Genomic DNA, 25,373 nt, shown 5'->3' with positions numbered 1-25,373 from the left:
TTGAACCAGTCATTTTATCTTTCGTTTTGTAATCTTTATTAACCCTTTATGTTGTATATATCCTTTTTTTTATATCAGGAAAACTGTTCAACCTTCTACAACCATCTAAAAAATTGGTCTGCAACAACTGATAGGCTTAACATTATCTAAGATATTAGAGCATTAAATTACCATAATATCACATTTAGTAGAACAGAGATATTGATCTCAGATATCTATTTATCTTTTAAAATGAATAGTCCCTCAGTTTCAGCAATAAGACTTTTAGTATGACTTAAGTCTTATGATAATGCTTTCATATGAATTCAGATGTCCTTGTTTCTAAACTTCTATTTATAAAGTTTGGCAGTTAAAAACACACTTTTTTCCACAGGGGGAAGTAAGGCTTTTTCTTTTTCTTTTTTTTTTTTTTTTTTTTTTTTTTTTTTTAACAGTGCTTCAGAAGGGCTGTCTGAAAAATCCCTTCAAAGTGTGCAGCTCAATCGTTTGCACTTATTTGCCCATCTCTCTGCATGCATAATAGCTCTTTTTTTAAGCGTCCTTTGTGCTCCTTTGGCTCCTTTGGCTGATGGAGTGCTTTGAGGTCAAGAGAACTACTATTTATCAGGCCTTCTTTAGTGAAACCTATAGGAGAGTTCTTGAAAAGCACATTTAGCCAACATTTGATGCTATGCTTAAATGGATCCCTCTCATAAGGAGCCTGCCTAATCAAAAGAAAGTGTTCTTGAGTTGTAGTGTGGCGGTTTTTATTAAAGGTGAATGGAGCTCGAGTTTGTGTGGTCTGTGTGTGATAGGAAGTGGTGTATTTGTATGTCTTTCAACCACAGAAACACAAGCAAAGCCTTGGATCAGTGACGTGTCCTGTTTCATTAGGCCCATGTGTTTGGCCCGCTTGCATCGTTCAGTCTGTTGCAGAGAAGAGGGCCGTGGAGGGACGGTCAGTTGCAGGGTCATATGTACAGGCAAACCAAATTATTGTTATTCAGACACCAGATATCATTTTTGATATTATTTTTTTTTTTTTACTAGTGGGTGCAGGGAACTTTAGTTCATTTATGTAAGTGTGTAAACTGTGACATATTATACACAAAAATTCTTTGCCAGTAAAAATGATCAAATTTGAGACCAAAAATTATTCAGACACTTTGACCTGACCATGTTTTGCTTAAGTGTTTTTTCTTTAATAGCTAATGCAACATTTTTTGTACCACATACTGAAATTAAGCATTGCTTGGTAATTTTTGGTTTATTGTAATGCATTACATACCTTTCTATCAAAGTTTTTTGACATTACCAAGATTAATTTGTTCTGACACAGTTTAACTCTAAATTATTGTCATATTTTATTACAAAATATATATATTTATAGCAAATATGTGATAATGTGAGAAATGTTGAAGGTGTCTGAATACATTTTGGTTTGTATGTATGTACTTGTGCACGCGTAAATGCGTCTAAAAAGTTAAAGCTTCTTTCAAGTGATCTGAACTGAGAACATTTCAGGCAGAGTACAGTTTCCTGTAAGTCTGTGGTGCGGTTCACTTCTAATGCACGGGTTTTGAATGCAAACAAGATTGAATTAGCCTCTAAAACAACAATTTCTTGATTTTAATGGATTCTCATTTTTACAAAACAATATAGATTCTTAAATCCCAAGAATCAATTTTAAACAATGTCACATAACATCACATTTACCTCAGAAAAAAACTCATTCAGTACTTGTTTGTCAGATAGAAAAATGAACTGTTTCTTTAATGTACTTTAATGTTTAATTTGTGTTTGCATAAAGTATTATGACAGCCACCATTTAAATGTTTATATTTCAAAAAGCAAATTATGTAATTGTCACTCTATTATAAAAACTTCATTGAGTGTAATTTAAACATTTGTATACAAATTAGATCATTTTTACCTTCAGTATTATAGTAATGTAGTAGCTTACTTTCGTGTATATTTTACAGCATATTAGTTTATATTTTTTGATAAAATTTAGCATGTACTGTACCTGATATATATCCAAAATAACTGATAATGAATCAGATTGAATAGAATCAGAAACAGAATCAAATCGCAAGCTTGTGAATCAGAATCGAATCATGAAATTTGTGTCAATAGCCTCGTGGTTGCGCATTGACGTGTAGCGCAACTGCGCTCACAGCGACCCTAGTTCAATTTCTGCCCTGAGGTCCTTCGCTAATCCTGCTCCTCTCTCTCCACCCAATACTTTTTCTGTCATCTCTCCACTGTCCTCTTGCAATAAAAAGGCACAAAAAGTCAGTAAATATAACTTTAACCCAATATAATTCAAAACCCAGTCCTACATTTTATGTGAATTTAGTGCCAGTTTGTGTTTTTTTTTTTTTTTTATGCTTTCTTTTAGAAAACAAAACAATAAAGATCAGTGATGGGAATAACGGCGTTATAAATAAACAGCGTTACTAACGGCATTACTTTTTTCAGTAATGAGCGATCAAAAGAATTACTGTTCCCCCCGTTATCGTTACTGACAATAAGATGTGGCATTACTATAGTTTTCGAGGTAAATATATATTTATATATATATATATATATATATATATATATATATATAATGTATTCTGGCTTATTCTTCTCAGCGCGTCATCTTTCAGAAATGAAAAGTAGCCGAGATGAACTTGACGAATGTTCACGTTTGTTTAGAGTGGTGATGTGGGCACTTACATGTCTGCACATCTCACATGGATGTTTAAAATTTGAAAAGCGCCGCCGCTTCCTGGGCGTGATTACATAAGAGATGAGTTTAGACGGGAAATACTGGAGCTTATGTTGGTATCATACAGATTACTTTATCAGAGAGTATTTGTTTTCGATGTGACTTAAAAGTTCTTAAAAGTAGACATTTCAAGCTTTCTATACATATTTTTCTCATGTCTGTGAGGCGCGTATTCACGAAGATTCGGGTTGTTTTATTTACGTGTCTGTGAAGAAAGGTGACAGAGAACGAGACCCTGTTTATTTTATTTATTTTACAAAAGCACATTGTTTTCTTGTTATTATGACTACACACAAATAAAAGTAGACCCTTTGCAGTTTCAGAACAACTGTATTTTTAGTATTTTTAGTTCTTTTCACACCGGTGCGGCCTTCGTGGCCATGAGATGTTTTTCATGTCCGCGGATTGAAGCGACCCCAATAACGTGATATTTAGCCCCTGGGAGGTGTCTTTCACATTGTCCCACAGCAACATTAAAAATATTGTACAATGTTTTATTCATTTACCATATTTTATACTGGGGGCATCTAAGTTATTTGACTTTTTTTTTTTTTTTTTTTTTTTTTTTAAGTCACACAATAGTTACTTTCCCTGGTAATTAGTTACTTTTATAATGAAGTGACTCGGTTACCATCTCAGTTACTATTAGTGAGAAGTAACTAGTAACTATAACCTACTTTTTTTTTTTTTAAAGTAACGTGCCCAACACTGATAAAGATATTTAGTTGATGCCAAAATTAAAAGTTTTACTGAACATGGATACTTGTGCTGGTGATCATTAATTAGGATACTAAGCTATTTGTGTTTTCAGATATTTTTTTTAAAACTTTATTTTATTTGACAGTAAAAAACTGAGACCCTGTCACTAATAAAGTTGATCAAAATGAGATTTGAGCTCAGTTTCAAGGTAAGGGACCATGTGAGTGTAATAACGAAATTCTTATTTATTCGGTTCATTAAAGGAACTGAAGTGAGTTTGGTTCCATTAAAACTTTTTGAAATATGCTATATGACCTCTTTACATAAAAAGACACTCAAATAATTACCAGCTGTGATAATGAATGGAAACAGTATCATCTCTATTTGAAGATTGCTTCCAAAAATAAGCCTGTTGTCTCTTTCTTTGGCAAGAAACGATGTTGTTTCGAAAACTGAGGATTTTCACCAGGAAGTGTTTTCCAAGCAGACAGCCTTGAAATGAACCCTGCTGTGCGCCCTGTCTTTAGATATTTTACACAGAAACACTCATATACACTGGTATGGAAAGCGTAAACCTTGCAAATACGTTTTTGCGCTCACTTTGAAGAGGAGCAACAGCTTGGATATCTGTTAATGTGGTGAGTGCCCTGAAAGCCCTCTGACTGAAACATGTCATTTCCACAGAAGGCAGGAAGTTAGATTCAGTTCCAGCAGTGTACATCAAAGAACGGCTCTGAAATCTGGAAAAGCTCTCTGTGGACACAAGATGATATGACTCATATTGGTGGATGTTTACTTTGCTCTGTAGTGTTTATGCTCTCCCATTAAGTGCCCTTAAAATCCAGCTCAAGGTTTTGTGTCAGATTTGTTTTAATAGTGTTATATTGGCACTTTCTAATTTTAAGTTAAAAGCAGAGTGAGTATTGCATTTATTATTTTTTTTTAACGTGCATGTTTATTTCAGATTTAAAGGCGCTGAAGCACATTTTCACCCCGAAATGACCCACTTTAGCATGGTGTTTGAGTCATGCACTAAAATTCTGCACTTTGCTTCTCATGGTGCTGTACTACAGGCACACACACACTCTTAGAAACCCATTGCACCTAGTTAGTTGTCTCTCTCCCCGCAGGCCTATGTGGAATATTCCAGCCTGTTTGGCGGGTGGGGGGTGGGAAGCCCAGCATGAGCCTCTCTTACTAGGGAACAGAGTTGTTCACAAGCTCAGTAAGAGGATTTTTCTCCCTGTTGACTGCCATGATGCCAGGTAGGGAGCTCACCAATGGAGGGCTGGGTGTTTTTTTTAATTTTTTTTATTTGGGTTTAGGAGACAAGCATGGTGAAGAAGAGTCAAACGGCTCCCTCATATTACCTTTTATTGTTGTTTAGCTCATCGCTTCCCTGGAGACAAACAGAAGATGAAACTGCATTCTGCTTTATGAATATTCATGAATGTTTTGCGCCGTCTCTTGTTAATATCAAGACTAATATTAACTGTAATGATGCCCCAGTGATATTTTCAGACCAGTTGATAGAGCTGTGACTTGGCTCACAGTGCTTATTGTTGCGTTCCTATAATTTGTTCTTAATTTACTGCATTTTTATGCCTTGATTACCAAAACATTAGGATTTCTGGAGTTCTGATGTTAAAAAAAAAAAAAAAAAAAAATCACCAACATTATTTTGTTGATTGACAGTTTTTTGTGAGAATGAGATGTGATAGTCTTGCAAGCATAGGTTTATTCAGTTTTATGATTTGATAATTATAAATAAATAGGTAATTCTGGCACCACATTGTAGTTTTTCAATAGAGTAGTTCATGAGAATATAACTGTCATGGAGTTACATTTGTATGTAAAATAGCTTGTTGTTATTGCAAATTTCATTTCGGTTTTTATGTATTTGACCCTGGACCACAAAACCAGTCTTAAGTAGCATGGGTATATTTGTAGCAATAGCCAAAAATACATTGTATGGGTCAAAATGATACATTTTAATGGCAAAAATCATTAGGATATTATGTAAAGATCATGTTCCATAAAGATATTTTGTAAATTTCTGACCATAAGTATATCAAAACTCTTCATTAGTAATATGTATTGCTAAGAACTTCATTTGGACAACTTTAAAGGAGATTTTTTTTTATTATTTTTTTTAATTTTGCACCCTCAGATTCCAGATTTACAAATAGTTGAATCCCAGACAAATATTGTCCTATCCTATCAAACCATACATCAATGGAAAGCTTGCTTATACAGCTTTTAGATGATGTGTGAATCTCAGTTTCAAAAAACGGACCCTTATGACTGGTTTTGTGGTTCAGGGTCACATATAAAATATTTAATGACGTTAGAAATGTTTAATTTTTCATCTTTGTGTCAATTTAAAAGCTTTTTTTAGCCTTAATTGTTTCTGTAAAATTGATGTGGTTAGTGTTGTTTTTGGGAAATTTTGAGAAGATGCAAATATTTGGCGTCATGCTTGGTGTGTGTGTGTGTGTGTGTGTGTGTGTGTGTTTTATGGTTTCTATCACAGTCACTCATGTTTGGCCTGTGAGAACTTGCCATATGCTGCTGTCTGAACGCATACCAAAGGCTTTATATAGACTCACTCTCTGATGTGTCAGCACTGTTTAACTCTGTTTTGTTTGCTGGTTTGTCGTCTCTAATTAATGTCACTGAGTAGTTCTGAGTTGTCATAATGGTTGTTTGAGCAAGCTCTGAAAACACTGGGAAAGCTCTGAAAAGTGTTACAAGTCCCTGCATTGGGATTAAAGTTAATTCCTAAATGTCACCCTCTGTCACGCGCTCCATCTTATCCATCAGAAAAGACTTCCTTTGTTCAGTAGTTTTTCTTTTTGTCACTGTTAGATAAGCTTGGCTAATCAAGCCGTGGAGGTCCTCTCTGAACGTCTGTCTGTGAACTCTTTCCTGATTCTGCATCTGTTAAGAAACTCTGAGCTGTCATTTCATTTTCCCCTTGTTTTCTAATGGCATTGTAGATTAGATGAGAATTAGGGATGATTTTAGTGACACATTCATCTCACCTCTGGGAATGATTTAAGAAGATTTATATATCTGTAGAAGGAAGGAGAAAATTTTAATAAAAACATAGTGAACCTATTATAAAACATTACACTCGACAGTGCGTTTTTGTCTCTGAATGTGTGAGTTCTTGCAGTACCTCGTACAGTTATATTAAAAGTAGCCATAGGATTCCTCTTTCCATCTTTTTTACTTGTCTTTTGTTTGGTCCTAAAATGTGTTTTGTAGAAATTGCATTCTTTTTAATGTTATCAGTGTTGGTCCAATTTGTAAAATAAGCGGATTAAATTTTTGTGATTAAGCTATGAAGTTTGTATACGGCATAAACTGTTTCATACAAATACCTAGAAACCATATAGTTGCATTTTTTACCATGTTATTAAGGTGCTGTCTATGTGTGGTTATCATAATGTAAATGTATGCTACTGCTATGGAAGACCAGTGGTTAGTTTTAATAGAACAGTCAAAGTAATTACATTTCATACGTTGCTGTTTTTGATGATGAACGTAAATTTACATCTGCATCCTCAACTCAATCTACTTACTACTGTTAGGTAAATGTGCATTTCTGAGAGAAAAAAAAAATATATTATTAATATTACAGCCTGCACTGCAAACTGTGCTGATGATGCTCGTCATCTAAGGCCATGTACACACTGCAAGTTTCAGGAGTGAAAACCGCATTTGTAACCATAGCAACATTTTGGATTCTTGTGAGTGAATAAGAATTTAGCTGTTTGGTATCTTTTTTTTTTTTTTGGCTAAAGACACTTTTTGTCTGTCAATTTTAATTAAACTACCACTGATAGACCTGCTGTATTTTGTTTATGCTCGGGAGGCTGCTTAAGAAAGTGTTGCCATATCCTTATTTAAAAGCACTTTTAGGCATTTTTTTTAAATGCTCATAAAAGCTCATAAAGCTAGGCACTTTATGGAGTTAATAAAGTGGTCTGTTGTGGATATGAGATATTATTTTTTGTACTTGTCCTTTATATATATATATATATATATATATATATATATGTATATATATATATGATCTGGCTACACTGACGCTTTACTGCAGGGCTCGTGAGCACAACTAGTCCCATGTCAAAATGTGCTAAGGTTAAGACTTATTTCGCTGTTATTTTCTTGCGTCTCACTTCCAGAACAACAATTTACAAATAATTTACTCACCCCCTTGTCATCCAAGATGTTCATGTCTTTCTGTCTTCAGTCATAAAGAAATTGTGGTTATTGAGGAAAGCATTTCAGGATTCTTCTCCATATAATGGACTTCATTGGTGCCCCGATTTTGAACTTCCAAAATGTAGTTTAAGTGCAGCTTCAGAGGGCTCTAAACGATCCCAGCCGAAGAAGAAGGGTCTTATCTAGCGAATCATTTTTTTTGAAAAATAAAAAATGTGTATACTATTTAAGCACAAAAGCTTGTGTAGCACAGATTCTGGGATGCGTGTCCACGATGCTATGAATTAGTAATAGGTCGTTCTTGAATGATTCTTTCTTTTTGAACAAATCTTCAATGTGATTCGGGAAGAACGAGTAGTTTCGGGGAGTGATTTGTTCAGTCGCGCATGCGCAACATCCTATTAGGTTCTGTACTGGAATTAGTTCACCTGTTCTGAGTTTTCGGGTTTTTCGAGTTGTTCGTTCATCTTATGGGGCTGTCACGTGATGAACGAACGACTCAAACCCGAAAACTTGTCAGATAAGAAGTGAGGTGAGCTAATCATAGACTAAAGACCCAAGTAAACAATGAATTAATCTTTTCTGTTTCTTATAGCATTACAGTTTTGTTTTGATTGTAATGTGATCAATGTTTGTGTAAGCAGTAGAAGTGTTAGGAAAGTAACACGTAACATTTTAATTATATTTTGCTAAAATGAACGAAATGACTCGAAAAAAGATTTGTTCATTTTGCTGAACGAGTCGGTAAAATGATCCAAACTTCCCATCAGTACTATGAATCACGTGTAAGTTCATCGTCTGTGTACTGAGTATGGCGAAAAACTCCATCTTATTTTCTCCTACAACTTGAGAGGAGGACATCGTTGTACCTTTTTGTTTGTAAACCATGCTTTGTAAACACTGGGTCTGTAGTTCCGCCTACCTTTTGACTACCTTCCGCGTGACCTTTCGACTTGATTCAATAGTACGTAGCATTGTGAACGTGCATCTCAGAGCCTTTGCTACACAAGCTTTTGTGCTTAAAAAGTATGAAAAATTTTATTTTCCAAACAAAATGACAGATTGTTTCGCTAGATAAGACCCTTCTTCCTCGGCTGGGATCGTTTAGAGCCCTTTGAAGCTGCATTTAAACTACATTTTGGAAGTTCAAAACTGGGGCACCATATCAGTCCATTATATGGAGAAAAATCCCGAAATGCTTTCCTCAAAAACCATCATTTCTTCACGACTGAAGACAGAAAGACATGAACATTTTGGATGACAAGGGGGTGAGTACATTATTTGTGAATTGTTGTTCTGGAAGTGGAGATAAGTAAAAGGTAAACTGACAACCGAATTTAGCTGCAGTGTGTACGGGGCCAAAGTCAGGCAACACAAACCTGTTCATGATTTAAAATGATATCACGCATTATAACTAATAAATCATTTTTTCTATTAATATATTTATTTTGTTAAGGAAAAAAATTACTAGAAAAGTGTAAAGAATTCAAAAACATGAAGTGTTTGTAATGTTCTTACCATAAGTAACCATTACCATTAGTAATGTTCACAGTGTGAACAGTAATGTCTGATTTATCTGTTATGTAGACTGACGATAATAAAAAAAAAAAAAGTGTGGTTAAAATGCTTTCTGTACAACTTGTGAGCAGCCCGCAAAACACAACACGAAGCCATGTATGGCTTAATTCAAATTTATAGGCTTATATCTGTCTCTTTCAACATGAATCCAAATGTTTCTGGGCCAGCCATGTAATATTCAGCTGCTAACCAATTATTTCTTTTATAAACAAAGCTTTGTACTTTACTGGTGAAGTAGTGGAGCACCCTACATAGACAGCAATGCAACTGAAATAAAGAATTTTTGAATAAAGTAATTATTTTTTGTCATAAAATTACTGTTGAACCACATGGACTGTTTAACCAATGCCCTAACTACCGTTCTGGGCCTAGGCACATTTCAATTGCATTGTTGTCTGTGCAGGGTCAGAAAGCTCTCAGGTTTCATCAAAAATATCGTAATTTGTGTTCTGAAGATAAACGAAGGTTTTACAGGTTTTAAACGACATGAGGGTGAGTAATTAATGACAGAATTTTCATTTTTGGATGAACTGTCTCTTTAATATTCACATCAATTCACATTCATATATGCAAAAATGTGCTTTGTCATCTTGGTGCGGTGGTTGTCACACTAACCAGCATAGCCTTAGTTTATACTTGACATTATCTATTTTGGTGACTAATAATGAAACACCTGATATTTTCCAACAAAGGCCTTTTTTGCATCTTGGTATCCACTTGGTACCGGAATATTGGTGGATTGTAAATAGTGGATTGTCTTGCACCTCTTTCTCACCAGCTCTGTGTGTGCAGCCTTTTGCATAGAGAAACAGCATTAAGAAACAGAGCAACAGTACAGACATGCTAGAACACTTCCAGCTGTCGTTTGCAGCCTCTGTGCAGCGACGCTTTTTCACCATGACAAGAGTAGAAATTTTAGACAGTTCTTCTGTGCTTGTGGGGTTTTGTTTCAAGCATTTGATTTGTGTGGTGTCAGCCCCAGGCTTGGTAACATCCATTTTCTGCTCTGAAGAGACCTCAGGAGAGACTGATGGGAAGACTTGATTCCAGATGCTCGCCGAAGATCATCTTCATCTATGTCTATGAAACCGCTTCTTCCATCCTCTAGTCTCACTCTCTCTCTGGCTTTGATCCCCCCCCCAGTAACAGTCTCTTTTCATGGAGTATGAATTATAAATCCTGATATGAACACGAAGCCTTTGATTAGTAAATAATGCCTTGCACTTATGCAAAGTTCAGATATGGATGAATAATCCTCCCCCTCTTCCTGTCTGCTTCTCAGAAGCTCTTTCCTGCAGCACTGCACTTTGTCCTTGGCCTCATATCACCCTTGCAGAGATGCTGTGATATGGCTTTTTGAAGCGCTCTTCGCTCAAAGGCTTTTGATTTCAAGCATCAGCTGATAAATATTCCATGCAAGTTTCTTTCATAAGCAAACAAGGTGCAGAGAACGCGGCGCTTATCTCTACGGCGACAGCCGGAAACCGCCCTCCCGCTCTCAGGACTGACACGAGGGTCAGAGGTCGCGAGATGCACCTGTGCTTTTGTGTGTTTTCGGGCTTGTATCTCCGTAATCAGCAGAAGGCTGCCATGAGTAACACTCCGCTCGGGCTGGTGGGAGGCGAGTGGGCCTGCTCTGTGCCGTCACTGAAGCATTAGCCCATCTGAACTCGTCATCAGTGAATAATCGCACACATACCCCCATAGTTAGGCACGAGCCCACGGCCGTCTGACTGAACGTCTGTTTGATTTGTTCATGCGATTGCACATCTTGGTTTTGAAGGGAGGATGAGGCATCCCCCTGAGGCAGAACTTTGAAATCTCATTGAAGCCTCACTGCAGCTGTTTAATGTGTAAGATTCGAGGTTGTTTATGCATCAGGAGAAATGCAGCACATCTAGCCTGGACTTAAAAAGGAACTTCTTTCTTTTTTTAATTTGCAGGGCTTGGGGCTTTGGCGACTCTGATGGAACCAGTCTCTCCTGGATTGTCCTTACAGTCCAGTTCATACAGAGCTTGAATTTGCTGCAGGTTTTTCTGCAGATGTACGGGTCAGGAATAAACATTTAGAGCAGTTTTTATGCATATGAATGTTTCTTCAATTTGAGGCATTTTTTTGTCCCAGAGGTTGATTTTTATTAACATATTTAAAGTGTTTTTTTTGTTTGTTTGTTTTTTTTTTTTTTCACAGAAGGGTCACATTAGCCTTGTAAACTTTTTTTTGTTGTTGTTGTTGTTGTTGTTGTTAAATGAGACAAAGAGTTCAAAATAGTTAACCTTTTTAGCATTAGTTTATTTATTGTTGGTAGATAGTTGAAAAACTGTCTTTCAGCAGAAACATGCACAGATGATCTGTTGACAAAGAGATGCAATTATGTCCTTTTTTGCAGTATTCAAACAATTAATGCCATTTTGGCGCTGTTTAATGTGGAGTAACAGATTGCTGTAGCGCCTCATTTCAGGAGAAGCGCACGTGAACTGATTGTCTCGTCCACTTTTATACCAGTTTCAGCACAAAATAAACATGAATGACCATCCAAAGGTTTAAAAAAAAAAAAAAAAGTACAACTTACTGAAATTCATATCTTGTCTCATGTAATCGCTCAAACAGTGTTTTAACAATATACACTACAATCAAAAATTTCTGAACAGTAAGATTTCTGTTTTTTTTTCTTTCTTTCTTTTTTTTTTTTTTTAAAAAAAGAAGTCTCTTCTGTTCACCAAGCCTGTTTATTTAATCCAAAGTACAGCAAAAACTGTAAAATTGACATATTTTTACTATTTAATATAACTGTTTTCTATTTGAATATATTTTAAAATGTCATTTATTTCTGTGATTTCAAAGCTGAATTTTTAGCATCATTACTCCAGTCACATTATCCTTCAGAAATCATTTTATTTATTTATTAATAATAATAATAAATAAATAATAACATCAATAATATATATATTTTTTTTTTTAAAGAGTTGAGTATAATTTTTTTCAGGTTTCTTTGATGAATAGAAAGTTCAGAAGAACAACATTTACCTGAAATTGAAATCTTTTGTAACATTATAAATGTCTTTATTATCACTTTTGATCAATTTAAGGCATCCTTGCCATATAAAAGTATTAATTTCTATAATTTCTGAAAATGTAGCTTTGATCACAGGAATAAATTACATTTTAAAATGTATTCAAATAGAAAGCAGTTATTTTAAATAGTAAAAATATTTCTCAATATTACTGCTTTTGCTGTATTTTGGATTAAATAAATCCAGGCTTGGTGAGCAGAAGAGACTTCTTTAAAAAACAAATTTTATCGTTCAAAAACTTTAGACTGGTAGAGTCTTGTCACATAACATCACATAATACGTCAGAAAAAAACATATTCGGTAACCATAAAATTGTTAGTCAGCTAGAAAAAGAAACTCTAGAGAGGAGGATTTTGCTAAATACATGCACCATGTTATTTTTAAAAAAACTTCACTCTGTAATTTAAGTGTTTGTATACAAATCAGTTAATTTTAACCTTCAGTATTATAGTAATGTAGTACCAACTAACTCTCATGTTTATTTTTAAGCACTGGTTGAGAGATTTTTTTTTTTTTTTGAGAAAATTTGGCATGTATTGTACATTATATATATCCATATCTATAGTCAATATCGTGTTGAATCGAATCAGAAATTAAACTGAATTGCAAGCTTGTGAATCAGAATCATGAAATTTGTGTCAAAACCCATTTTTAGTGAAAAGTTTGCTTTCAGAAAGTTTGTTCTCTAAAAGTCCTCAGGGCCAGTAGCCCACAGTTAAAAAAAAAAAAAAAACCCATGACAAGCTTATAAAAAATTGTTGATTTGTGAAGAGCTGTCAATGATTCACATTTGCTCTTGGTGTGAATATCCTTTAAGCTTCCTCAGAGCCATGCCTGCACTTGAGCACTCCAAGAACGCTTCCTTCAAGGCTGTTATTTGGATGGACTTGTGTGCATGGCAGGAGCTTTCAGGAGAACGCCTTGGGTCTTCAGTTCACAGTGCTGCTGCTGAAAAGGTCTGCTGTAATATGTGCATAGCATTCTCTCCTTTGAATTGATTTGTACTTCAGCTGAACTCAGTTGTGTGGCATTAGTGCAAGATGTCAAGAAATGAAAGGAAAAATATATTTACATTGCTTTCTATTCCACTCTTTTTTTTCACTTGAAGCTTCCTACTTTACCACTCCTAACTCTCACAGGTAGGGCTTTACCTATCGATTATTTTAGTAATTGAGTATTCTACAGATTATTCCATCGGATAAGAAGTCATTTTTATTTATTAAAGAGCAATACTAAATATACAAGAGAAAATAAGATAGGCTTCTTAAAATAAACAACTCGTTTTTTAAAAAAGTAACATTTTTATTGCTGAAATTGCGTACATTATTAACCATGAAAACTAAACCCAAATTACTATCATTTTCTAAAGTAATGTGAAATTAATTTTTGTATTTTTATTTGTTTATTTAATATGTATATATAAATGTATAAATATAAATATAAATATAAATATAAATATAAATAAATGAATAAAAATACAAAAATGTATTTCACATTACTTTATAAAAAGGTAAACATTACAACCTAAAACGAATGCATAAATCAAGAAATTGAGGCTTGGCATTTAGATGCAGGCCTATTTACCCACTATTTAATTCAGCTCAAAGGGACATGAATGCATTTAACTTGCAGTTACAAATGCATAAATAATATTTTGTTATTTTAAACAAAACACTGAATACTGATATTTACATGTATTTTTAAATTGAAGATGTTTTAAATGTGAAATCAATACCGCCAGTAGCGGTAAGTCACTGTCAAGTAAGTGAGTCTGATTGAACTGAATCATTTAACGGGTGATTCATTCAAGAACGAAGCAGTTATGTTGCTCAAGTGCTGTGGCTGTGTTTGGAATGGTTATTTCTTGGCGAAATATAGCAAAAACAGGCAATATGCTGTCTAAAATGTAAGTCTCTTAATATTAACTTCTTGTTTATTGATGAACTGTTGCATAAAATCAGTATCACATTTGTAATCATACTGAGGCACTCTTCGTTTGATATTCACTAACTTTCTAACTTTCCATGTGCCACAGAGAGAGAATGAGACGATCAACATAAATGGCACTTAGTCTTTCACAAAACATAGCTAACTTGGGGACATCATAACTGACCACCATTAATTTACGGTCTTAAAAATGTCCAGCGTTTATCGGGTTGTGCGTCAGTAATAATGGTCCGTGGGGAAACACAGTGTTGCATGTGTAGTTACAGTAAATGGACTAAATGAAGCCTCGAGGCAAATAATTTGCCTCGATGAATTATTTATTTATTTAGTTTTTTTGTATTCAAGTTACTCGAGTTACTTGAGGAATCGTTTCAGCCCTACTCACAGGGCTCTGAGATTAGATGATGAGAGGAAAGAAAGATCACCGTTATGAGAAACGAAGTTACAGCGTCTACAATAAAGCTATGCAGAAAGAGAGCGATGGATGAATGAATGAGAGGGGGAGGTTATGAGAGAGAGCTGCTAGAAATCATGAGATATCTTTAGGTAGATACGCTCGACAGGGAAGCATTTATGAAGCAGCTGCTAAGGTGTCTCAGGCCTTTCAGAGTGAGGATCTTCCATTTCTGTTCATATGGAGAGATAGCAAGAGAGTGAGTAAGACCAAGGTCCAAAATTAACACTTGGCAACACCAAATGTGAGTATGAATTGACTTAATTGAGTTGTCTGGTAATGCTATTAGAAACTGCAACATTACATGCTTTAAGAGCGACGGACTGACCCATTCTGATTTAAGTGACAATTCAGATCAAACCGTCTAATTACAGGTCTCAACAGTAAAGATGGCCCACTGGCCTGAGGCCAGTGTAATAACATTTCAAGCCAGTTAACAGAACAGTACTTGCTCTTTCAGGCCAGTGCTGCACTGCCATTGAAAAGGTAACATTTATTGATCTTTTAGATCCTGTTTTATGCTTTGCGGACTTAAAAAAATAAACAGTTTCATGGTTGGTTACCAGTGGTGTGCGATTGTGTTATGAAATATGGAGGCAAATTTTATTTTATTTTATTATTATGTGTTTTGATCAAATGTAAATTCATGTCCAAGTTACATTTTCTTAGTTAAATAAACTTTTACTTACACTATCAACAGTTCAAAAACAATTATATTTTATATTTTTACATTTAACAATGTAATCAATATTCTCTTTATTAAAGCCAAGTATGAATCTCATCAAGTTAGTGTTTTTAATCATTTTACATTTATTCCAAAATAATAATTCAAGGCATTAACAATAACTATATATTTTACTTGTGAACCTGTTGAGCTATTCTTTTTTAGTAGTTAAAAGTTTTTTTAAGTTTTCAGATCATCAGTCATCAAAGCTCTGTAAATATCAGTCACAGACAAAAAGATGTACTTTAAATTTCACCAAACTGATTACTAGGGCTGGCCTCATCTACAGATTTTTCTGGTCAACTAGTAGTCATTCATTTTAAGCATTAGTTGACTTCTTTGAACGTTTATTAATAAACCATATAAATTGTAATAATAAGCCTTTAATTGCCTACATAGCCTAACAAGCGCTCAAGCGCATACAAAAAAGCTTGCCACAGCGCACTGGCAGATATAATAATTATGAATGTGTCTGGGAAAAACAGCAAGGAGACTACATTCATATTTTAATAATTTATTGGTAAACTAGCGCTTTCTTTGTTTTCAGTTTGAGAGATGAAGTCGGCGACACTGACTCGTCATCTCTGCAGTAGTGATGTGCGAGAATATTTCTTTTCTATTTGAATTAGTTCAGTTGGAAGTAGACATTTACCTCTCCATAGATATATTTTTCATGTCTGTAAGGCAAATATACACTGGGTTTCAAAGTTTTGCGCTCAAGTTCCCAGAGACCAAGACGGCAGAAAGCGTATCCTGTTTGCTTTTAATTATTTTACAAAAGTCCAACGTTTCGTTGTTTTTGTGAGTGCACACAAATAAACAGTCTTTGTAGATCAAAAGATGTATTACTCTTATCTGTATGAGCAAAAATGAGAGTATTTTAAGAGCAAGTGACCGCACCGGCACCTCCATCTGTCATGCAGGAAGCAAGATACTGTTCAGCTACCACACTCTGCACAGACACTTCTGTTTTTCTAGGTTAACATTAGGTTGAGCTGCCATGTAAAGTTGCTATTATATACATCTTTCAGATGAAAAGCCACATTTGAGGTCATTTGGATGTCCTGCCCAATGTACTGTATTACCACTAAACCAGCCATTAACGATCTGTCTGTCACAGACTGCAGAACTTTGCCAGTTCCTGTGGATTTTTTTTTCTGTGACTAATAAAATTTTGGTCGACCAAGCCTCTTCTCATCAACTAATGGTTAGTTGACTAGGCAGCCCTACTTATTACCCACTAAAACCCACAGATCATGTTTTCATGCCATTTTAAGTCTTATTTTGATGTAACTAAGTGGTTATATCTTAGTGTGTGAGTTGTTTACTTACTTTTTTTTTTTTTTTTAAATTAGTCTTCCCATTAACATAATATTGTTCTCAATGAAGTCACTGCACACTTTAGGAGGTTTTTTAAAACCCAGTGGTCTAGGGACAAAGGACAAAGTTTCTTTAGTGATTTATACACTTTTTAATGTTATATTTTGTAATATTGCCTTTGAGGAGACACTGCCTCCTCATAGGAAACGCCCTTGCCAGTTACCCACCTTTGCATGTGTCGTGAAAAGGTATTTTTGGAGCCTGAGTAAGACTATGAGATGAGACTGAGAATCCTAGGACGCGGTGTGGAGATATTGGGAGAATGTATGCAAAGCCTCTTCAAGAGCTATAGGAATTTTACAGATGAGCACCATATCCCTGAGAGACTATGACAGGCCCCACACATCTCCCCTACTGCGACACTCAAACTCAGAGCTTCTCTTTGTTCCCATAATTCACTGTGACGGTGAGGGTTGCATTTCCACTGCAAAGAGCCTGACTGGAGGAGGGGCTGCAGGATCACACGGGCCATTTATAGGGCCACAAAAAAAGTGCTGGGGCCCTGGATATGTGTCCACAGGGTCAAACAAAGAGGTCTTTCTCCTTTTTGAGACACTTGATGTTGCTTTTGTTGCTGTTGTTTTGGCTCTCTCTCAGTGTTGTCCGTGGTATACATGGAGCAAGATGAAATAAAGCAATTCTGCGCAATTTTCAAGGAGGGGTCGGCTATGACTGCTTTCGGCAGTGTTTGTTCTGTTTTTCTATTTGAACACAAGCCTGAGCGCTTCTAGAATCCTGTGAATCTGATATTAAGATGTTCTTGTCCAATCCATCCTCACAGGCACTGAATCTGCCAGCCCACAGTAAGTTAAGAATGGGGTGCTTTCAAGTGCACATCTGATAACTGGCCATATTTTATCCGCCGCTCCTCTGTCGGCTTCTTTCTGCCGCTCTCCCACCTTCCCCGCTTTCATTCTTTCTGTCATACGAAGCTGAAACCTCCATTACTCTCGAACGCAGAGCTGGGGAGATGAAGTGTGAGATGATTTCCTGTGAATGTAGCCATGTGCTGACTCTCGTTACTCTCGCTCCTAATGGATTCCACACTTCTGCACATTGTGAACGTACTCGACAAGGACTCCTGGATGTGTCCTTGTTCTCAAGAACATCATAGTTGCTTTTGTCGAGTAGACGTGTGTGGGCGTTGTTTTCATATTCAGTGTATTTCTCCCTCTCTGTGTCTGATGAGGGTGTGAGAGCCATTGATTGAGTCTGTAATGCTATGTTTGGGAAATGACCCACATACTGCAGCATAAAGTGTGTTGGTGTTAGTTTATTCTGTCTCTACAAAAGGACAATTGAAAAATCTTCACTGTTGTGTATTGTAGAGAATGAACTCTTCAACCTCAAATTCTTTTTTCCCCACCCCCACCATCTCAACTCTTCTTCAAAATCTCCTCCTCTCCCCTTAGTCTTTGAAACTCCACTCTCTTCTTTAGAGATTTGTTTCAGACTAATTCGATTAGCTTTTTAATTGCCTCTATTCATAAGAGTGTGTATGGAGACGTGTGATGGAGGCTGGGCTTAGAAGGACCTCAGTTTATACACGCATTCCAGTGTGAGAAGTGTCCTGAAGGAGCTGCCACATTAACAAGAGGAGTGCATCTTTCTCCCTCTCTCTCTTTCTCTCAAACATATGGCATGTGCTCTGAACATTAACTAACCCTCTGGGGCTTTTAGCTAAAGTACGTCCTTATTTGGTATATAGAGAACATTAGACGCACCACATGGAGAGGCTGGGCAACCTGTACTTAAATGCATGATTCACTTTGACTGTTTTTCACCTCCTCCATATCTTAACAAACATGAATGATAAACACCTTTGTGTATATAAATGAAACAATAAGGACTGTGTGGGAGTTATGTATGAAATAGTTCAACCCAAAAATGTATATATTTATAAACACTGATGGATGTCTACATAGAGCTCATCAAATATGGTAAACATGGATGCTCCACCATATTTGTTTGACATGCATCAAACAAGCATGTTTTAACTTCCGTTTACCATATTTGATAAGCTTTATGTATGTGCATTGAGAAAAAAAATACAATGGGTCAAAATTAGTGATTTTTCTTTCATGCCAAAAATGATTAGAATATTAAGTAAAGATCATGTTTCATGAATATATTTTGTAAATTTCCTACCATAAATATATCAAAATTACATTTTGAATGTGTAATTCTCAATTTAAAAAAATTGACCCTTATGGTTTTGTCTGAGAAACAGGCTAAAATATAAGACAATCATAATCTGCCCTTTTACAAACCAGAAAGTGTTTACACTTGTAGTTCGGTTCGTTTGGTTCATTTGGTCTAGATCAAAAAGGAAAATGATACATTTGATCCTGGTCTGCTTAGCGTTCACACAATTTTGACAGCGAACCTCAAGATACCGAACCTAAAGGCATATGTTCACAACCTGATTGGTCAGGATGAATGACGTATATTTGTGACGGAACTCACCGAACACTCCAAACAAAAGGAAAAGGTGCATTCGACTTAAAACGACGCTACATATCTATTACGTCAATGTACCCATTCACTGATCGGTCTGCTCAGTGCTGCCGAAGTCGAATACATGCTGTCTGCTGGGTTAAGCGTGCTCATTGTTGCGTGTACATACGATTTTATTTTCACTACCTGCAAACTCACAAAGAGCTCATAAAAGGCACTTTACCTCCTCGTTACTCCATATTTGCCTTCTGCTCATTTTGTTTTTGATGCACTGCTTGTTCCCTGTGTGAAATCATATCGCATAGCATGGCGTCGTCATTACTTCCTGTTTTTGGTTCGATTAGAAGTCTTTGGTCCGTGTCGCATTCATATTTAATTCAAACCACACCAGAGTTCGTTCGGATGTTTGTTTGGTGCGCACCAGGGTTCGGATGGCAGCGTTCAAACTTGCTCAAATGAATCGCACTAACAGAGCAATTGCACCAGAGTTTGTTTTGATCAAACCAAACATGATAAGTGTGAACACACCCTAAGTTTGTCCTTTCGCAGTTGAAACAATACCTTTTGATGCTCATTCATGTTTATTTTGTGCTATAACTAGTAAAGCGGAAAAGATGATCGATTCACATGCTGCTTGTACTGAGGTGCTATAGTGATCTGATGCAACACATTAAAGAGCCACAAAACAGTATTTATTGTTTACATTTCTTTAAAAATGTTTCAGAAGTACGTAACCTGCTCTGTCTTGTCTGTCAGCATGTTGTCAGTTTCCTCTTTGCTCCGCAGTGTATTTTTTCACTGCGTGAGAACATGATGTGTGGCGTGAGATAGGGTTGTGCCGACAGATGATAGTATCGTGTATCGATGATAGAGATGTCAGAGATATCGCCTGTTGCTGATGCCTTTGATGATATCAAGACGATTATTATTATCATTATCCATCAAAAACAGACTAGGCGTCTAACTTTAGCGATGCAGTGCTGAGAGCCACTTCTGGGATGCTTCAGAAACTTGTGGCGTGGTGGCTAGTATAAACACAAAAGCACGTTGAGGGGGGGGAATCACTAGCTGATGCTAGTGAAAGCGCGTAAACGCTTTGTAATGTGCGTTGTTTTTTCGGTTTTACTCATTTTTGGGGAAACGGCCCTCCATAGCACCACAGACGTGTGCAGTGTAAATAAGGGGTAAGAAATGTATTCATCATACAGTGATGTAACTATTGTATTCACAAGGGCATAAACTCACGCTAGGCTAGGCTAGTCAGTGATGATGTTCTTTGATTAAGTAAATGTTCTTTGCTCGTTTTCTCTGTTTTTTGAATAGCTAAGGAAATGTAAGCATTAGTAACTTACAATATTTCTATTAAATTGTTATCATGTTAAACACAAATTAAGTCATTCTGATAACATTAGGCTGCTCTTAGCCTTATGCTGGGGTTGGTTTATTTGCCAGCAATGAAACTAAGTAAATAATTAAATAAATTAGCGCGATTAGTATCGGCGATCTCACAGGCTGATTTAATTTAAACGTTTTTAAATTAACGGTGTACACTACAGTCTCCGTGCTCACAGCGTCCCAAACATAAATCATTTTTATATTTATTTATTTATATTTATATTTTGATGCATGATGAGCTTTGCTCAAGTTCTCATTGTTACTTGATGGCCACTGGGGTAATTTGAAAACTGTTTAATGTCACGCTTCTTTTGTCTGGAGCCCTCCTCCTTTTCTAGTCCGTCAGAGTATGACCTGAAGGAATTAGTAAATTGCTGGAATTTCATCTTTGAGCTTCTTTGATTCGGATGAGAAGCAGGCATGAAAACGAGGCTTTTAATAGTAACTGCCGACAATGCCCTGCAGACAGCCACACGTAAATGAGGTGTTAACTAGCACTGACATGCTGAGATTTTGCTGCTGTGACTCCCAGACAGGCATCCTGAAGATCAGCCTCCGTGACTTTTTATTAAGTACGTGCAGTGAAAAGCATTAAATAAATTTTCTAGAAAGGAAATGTGAAAGTGAAAATGTGTGTTGCTTACATTGTCTTTTAAAGCTCTTCTAGGCTGAATCATCCTAAATTATCTACACCTATCTGAACGTTCCTGGTATACCTATTCTTTTTGTACGCCATAACGTTGTTACATTGTGACGAATGGGAGCCTTGTCAATGAGGCTTGTATACCGACAGAATGTTATAAACTAGCAAATATTTGATTTAAGTGCTTCGTCAATATTCCCATTTTATAAAAAAAGATCAATACGCTCTTTACGGTGTGATTTACTGCAGTTTTTAATTTAACAAGCCTCTCCTCGGGTGCTGGAAGACTGTTATGGCGGAGATTAATTGTGGGGTGAAGAGTTGCAGTCACTCTCCACACACAGCGGCTGATGGATCGTCACTACATTAACGACCGGGCTGTCGACAAGCCTGTAAATTCATCATGAATGCAATTACTAATATGTATTTGTTTCTTCTCCATCATTTATGGTCTATTTAAAGCCTGTAAGTCAGTGTTCCTTGACGTGAAAGTGTACTTAACGCCTAGGCCAAATGTGCTGTGCCAGTTTCATTTGCTCTCACAACACATTTCATTTATGGATAACTGCCTAATTAGCTTGGAGTTGATCTCATCTTAACATCCCACAACAATAGTGCCTTTGCCATTCGTTCGACCGAACAGTCAACTCACACCGTCGCCAGCACCATCAGTTGATATTTGATCGTACGGCTAATCTGCGGTTTGAATAACTTGTCCTCCTGTGGAAGCTGTTAAAGCTGTTTGCAATCAGATGTTTGCCAGAAATGTTATATGCCTTCAACGACGCAAACGGGCAACCAATAAACAGGCTTAGCTGGTGTTAATAGATGATATCTGAAATTGGGCCACCACCTCAGAAGAGATAAGCACACCGAGATGACTTAGTCCTCAGGCTGCAGAAAATGTATTTAGGGAGCTCTGCCATGGATCAGGTTATAAGTTTCTTGAATACAAGAAAAAAAAAATTTCTTTAACAGTTATTTAAAATGTCAGTGTGAATTTTTTTTTTTTTTTTTTTTTTTTTTTTTTTTTTCTTCTATTCACACAGCTCAGCTGGACCAATACCTCATTACTGTTTCTCTTATCTCTGTTTTAGGTATGACAGACTATTTCGTGAGACAGATTCCTAAATGAACCGAAGCAGAGGATCCAAACTGTGGCATAAAGCGCAATGACGGCACAGTCACACGTTCACTGGTGATTGGAGCTGGGTAAGATACAAGAACCATTGCTGTTATTTACAAACCTGAAGTTAGCAACCAGTGAATGTACTTGTTTCTAGATTTGGTTATGTTGAAAACCACTTCTTGGATCTTCTTGAAGATTTCACTGCTTCAGATCAGTTATTTACTTTGATGTCATGCCACATTAAAATCTCTATACAAACAACAAAACAAAAAAGTGTAACTTTTTTTCTCAGAACTGCGTGATGCAAACTCACAATTTAGATTTTTTATCTCAGAATTGTAAGATATAAATTCGCAATTGTGAGTTATAACGACAGAATCGTGAGATAAATTCGGAATTCTGAGAACATATCAGTCTTTTTTTTTCTCCCTCAAAATTTAACTTTATAATTCACAATTGCGAGTTTATATCTCACAATTCTGAGAAAAAATGTCAGATTTGCGAGATACAAACTCGCAGTTCTGAGAAAAAATTGTCAGAATTGTAAGTTTATGTCTTGCAATTCTGACTTTATTTTTCAGAGTTACGACTTTATTTCTCAGAATTGTGCGTTTGTCTCACAAATTCGAGTTTTTATCACACAATTCTGAGAAAAAAAAAGCAAATTTATGAGTTTATAGCCTGGTTTCACAGACAGGGATTAGACTAAACCAGGATTAGGCCATAGTTCAATTAAGTATTTAAGTAATTTATTTATTTTAGTATTTTTATAAACGTGCCTAGGAAAAAAAAAATCCTGGTGTGCATCTTGAGACAAAAACAAGGCACTGATATATTTTAAGATCAGCCAGTGCAAGTTTCTTTTTCATTTGAAACAGCTCAGATTTACAGTTTAGTCTGGGACTAGGCTTAAGCCTTGTCTTAAATATCTCGCAATTCCGACTTTAAACCTTGCAATTGCAAGTTTATATCATGCAATTTTGAGAAAAAAAGTCAGAATTGTAAGATAAAAATTCACAATAACATTTTTTTAAAATGTTTTATTCAGTGACGGAAACATTGCTTAATTTACATATTACAGATCTAAGCTACAAAACAAGGCAAAAGTACTTGCGCAAAGGTGATTTAGCCAGGAAAGGTGGATTTAGCCATACGTCAGTGGAGAAAAGGACTTTTATACCTCCTCATTAGTCAGTCAGTACAACGGTTAGACTGTTAGGTGTGTGTAAATGGGACAGTGTGGTCTGATTTAAGTTTAAGCCTCATATCATGTCAAATCATCCATGCAAGACTCTTACGAATGTCATTCTGTCTTGTTTTACACGCTCCATCTGACTTCAGCTTGATCTGATGATCAGCCTCTTTCCACCCATAAAGCCCCGTTCACACTGACAGAGATTAAATCACTGGAGGTCGCAGTCTCTGTGCTGATGCATGCAAGCTGGCTGTTTTAAGCCTATATCCGGTCTTCATTCCCATTGGTAGTCGCTACTTTTTGTTGCATCGCATCTGCTAAGAATGACTGCGGTATGTTTGCTAGTGTTGTATATGTGTGTGTAGGGGTGGGGGGGTCATAATGGCCCTGTCAGATGGTTTGCTTCTCCTGTCTTCATTTTACGAGAAGTGTTTAATCCCCCCGTTGGCTGTAAAATCGTAAGCTTTTTGGTAATATAACAGCTCTAATCCCTTGACTGCTGATGAATTGGATGAGGGGCATTACCTTCAAAGCAATTTCTCTGTTCACCCACTGCAAGAAGAGATATGCCTATAAACACTGGTTTGTCACACAGACTAGTTTAAATAGACCAGTGACCAGTAAATTTGATTTTAGGTTATATTTTTCATTTTTTTAAAATATCAAATTATGTGTCATAATATGCTGTAATGCTGTCAGTCCTGGGAATGCCGTAATGACCCACTGTTTTGATCCCCAAATTAATTTTTTTTTTCTCATAATGTTTTTTATTTCTCGTATTTTTTTTTTTTTTAAATGCCCCCGATTGAAAAAATGTATAATCCACTATTTCTGATATAATTATGACTAAGCTGCTTATTTCAAATGTTTTTATGGTAACACTTTACAATAAGGTTCATTAGTTAACATGAATTAACTGCATTAGTTAACATGAACTACGAATGAACAATACTTCTACAGAATTTAATAATCTTAAAGTTAATGTTAATTTCAGCATCTGCTTATGCATTATTAAAATCACAAGTTGTGTTTGTTAACATTAGTTAATGAACTAACATAAACTAACAGTGAAAAACTGTAGTTTTGTTAACTAACATTTACAAATATTAATAAAAAGTGTAATAAATGTATTGTTCATTGTGCATTCATGATAGTTAATACATAGGGTAATGTTAACAAATGACACCTTATTGTAAAGTGTTGATATTTTTATTAATAACATAAAAGATCAATTGTATGAAAAATAATGCTTTTATTTTAGTTAATTTGAATAGATCTTGAAATCATCTTTTTAAAATATGAAAGAAAAAAAAGAAAACATGCAATTATTACAAATCTTCTGTGACCCTATCTGCATTTCTGATGACCCCAATTTTGAAAACACCTAGTCTGTTTATAGATTAAATCACTAACCCCATAATTCTGTTTTTTTTCTATTTTAAAAGTTTAACAAAAATTACATTTTAAGGCCCGGTGAAAAACATTTCATTTCATTTAAATTTTATTTTATTTTATTAGATTTTTTTTTACAAATTCTGATTTCTATTAATTTTCTGGATTCCATTTTAGTGGTTTTATTAATTTTAAAAATCGAAAGCTTGTCTATTTTTTTTTTTTTTAAATGAAGATTAATTTATTATTTTTATTTATTTATTTATTTATTTATTTATTTATAGGAATACTGTGCATATTACATTTTTCTGGTAAATATT

At 35.6% G+C, this 25,373-nt stretch overlaps 1 protein-coding gene across 1 annotated transcript in view; it reads left to right on the top strand.

The window, feature by feature from the left end:
* The window catches only part of glceb (glucuronic acid epimerase b), a 60,999-nt gene that overhangs the window by 8,795 nt on the left and 26,831 nt on the right, over nt 1-25,373 (top strand). Inside the window, exon 2 of the mRNA XM_051115277.1 lies at nt 22,435-22,549. The gene's annotated coding sequence lies outside the window, so the exon portion shown is untranslated. The remainder of the gene's footprint in view (nt 1-22,434; nt 22,550-25,373) is intronic.

The sequence above is a fragment of the Labeo rohita genome, chromosome 7 (genome assembly GCF_022985175.1).
Source record: "Labeo rohita strain BAU-BD-2019 chromosome 7, IGBB_LRoh.1.0, whole genome shotgun sequence".
In the NCBI taxonomy this organism is placed as follows: domain Eukaryota; kingdom Metazoa; phylum Chordata; class Actinopteri; order Cypriniformes; family Cyprinidae; genus Labeo; species Labeo rohita.
The sequence above is the reverse complement of the archived record's forward strand: the minus strand, read 5'-3'. Positions and strand labels throughout refer to the sequence as shown.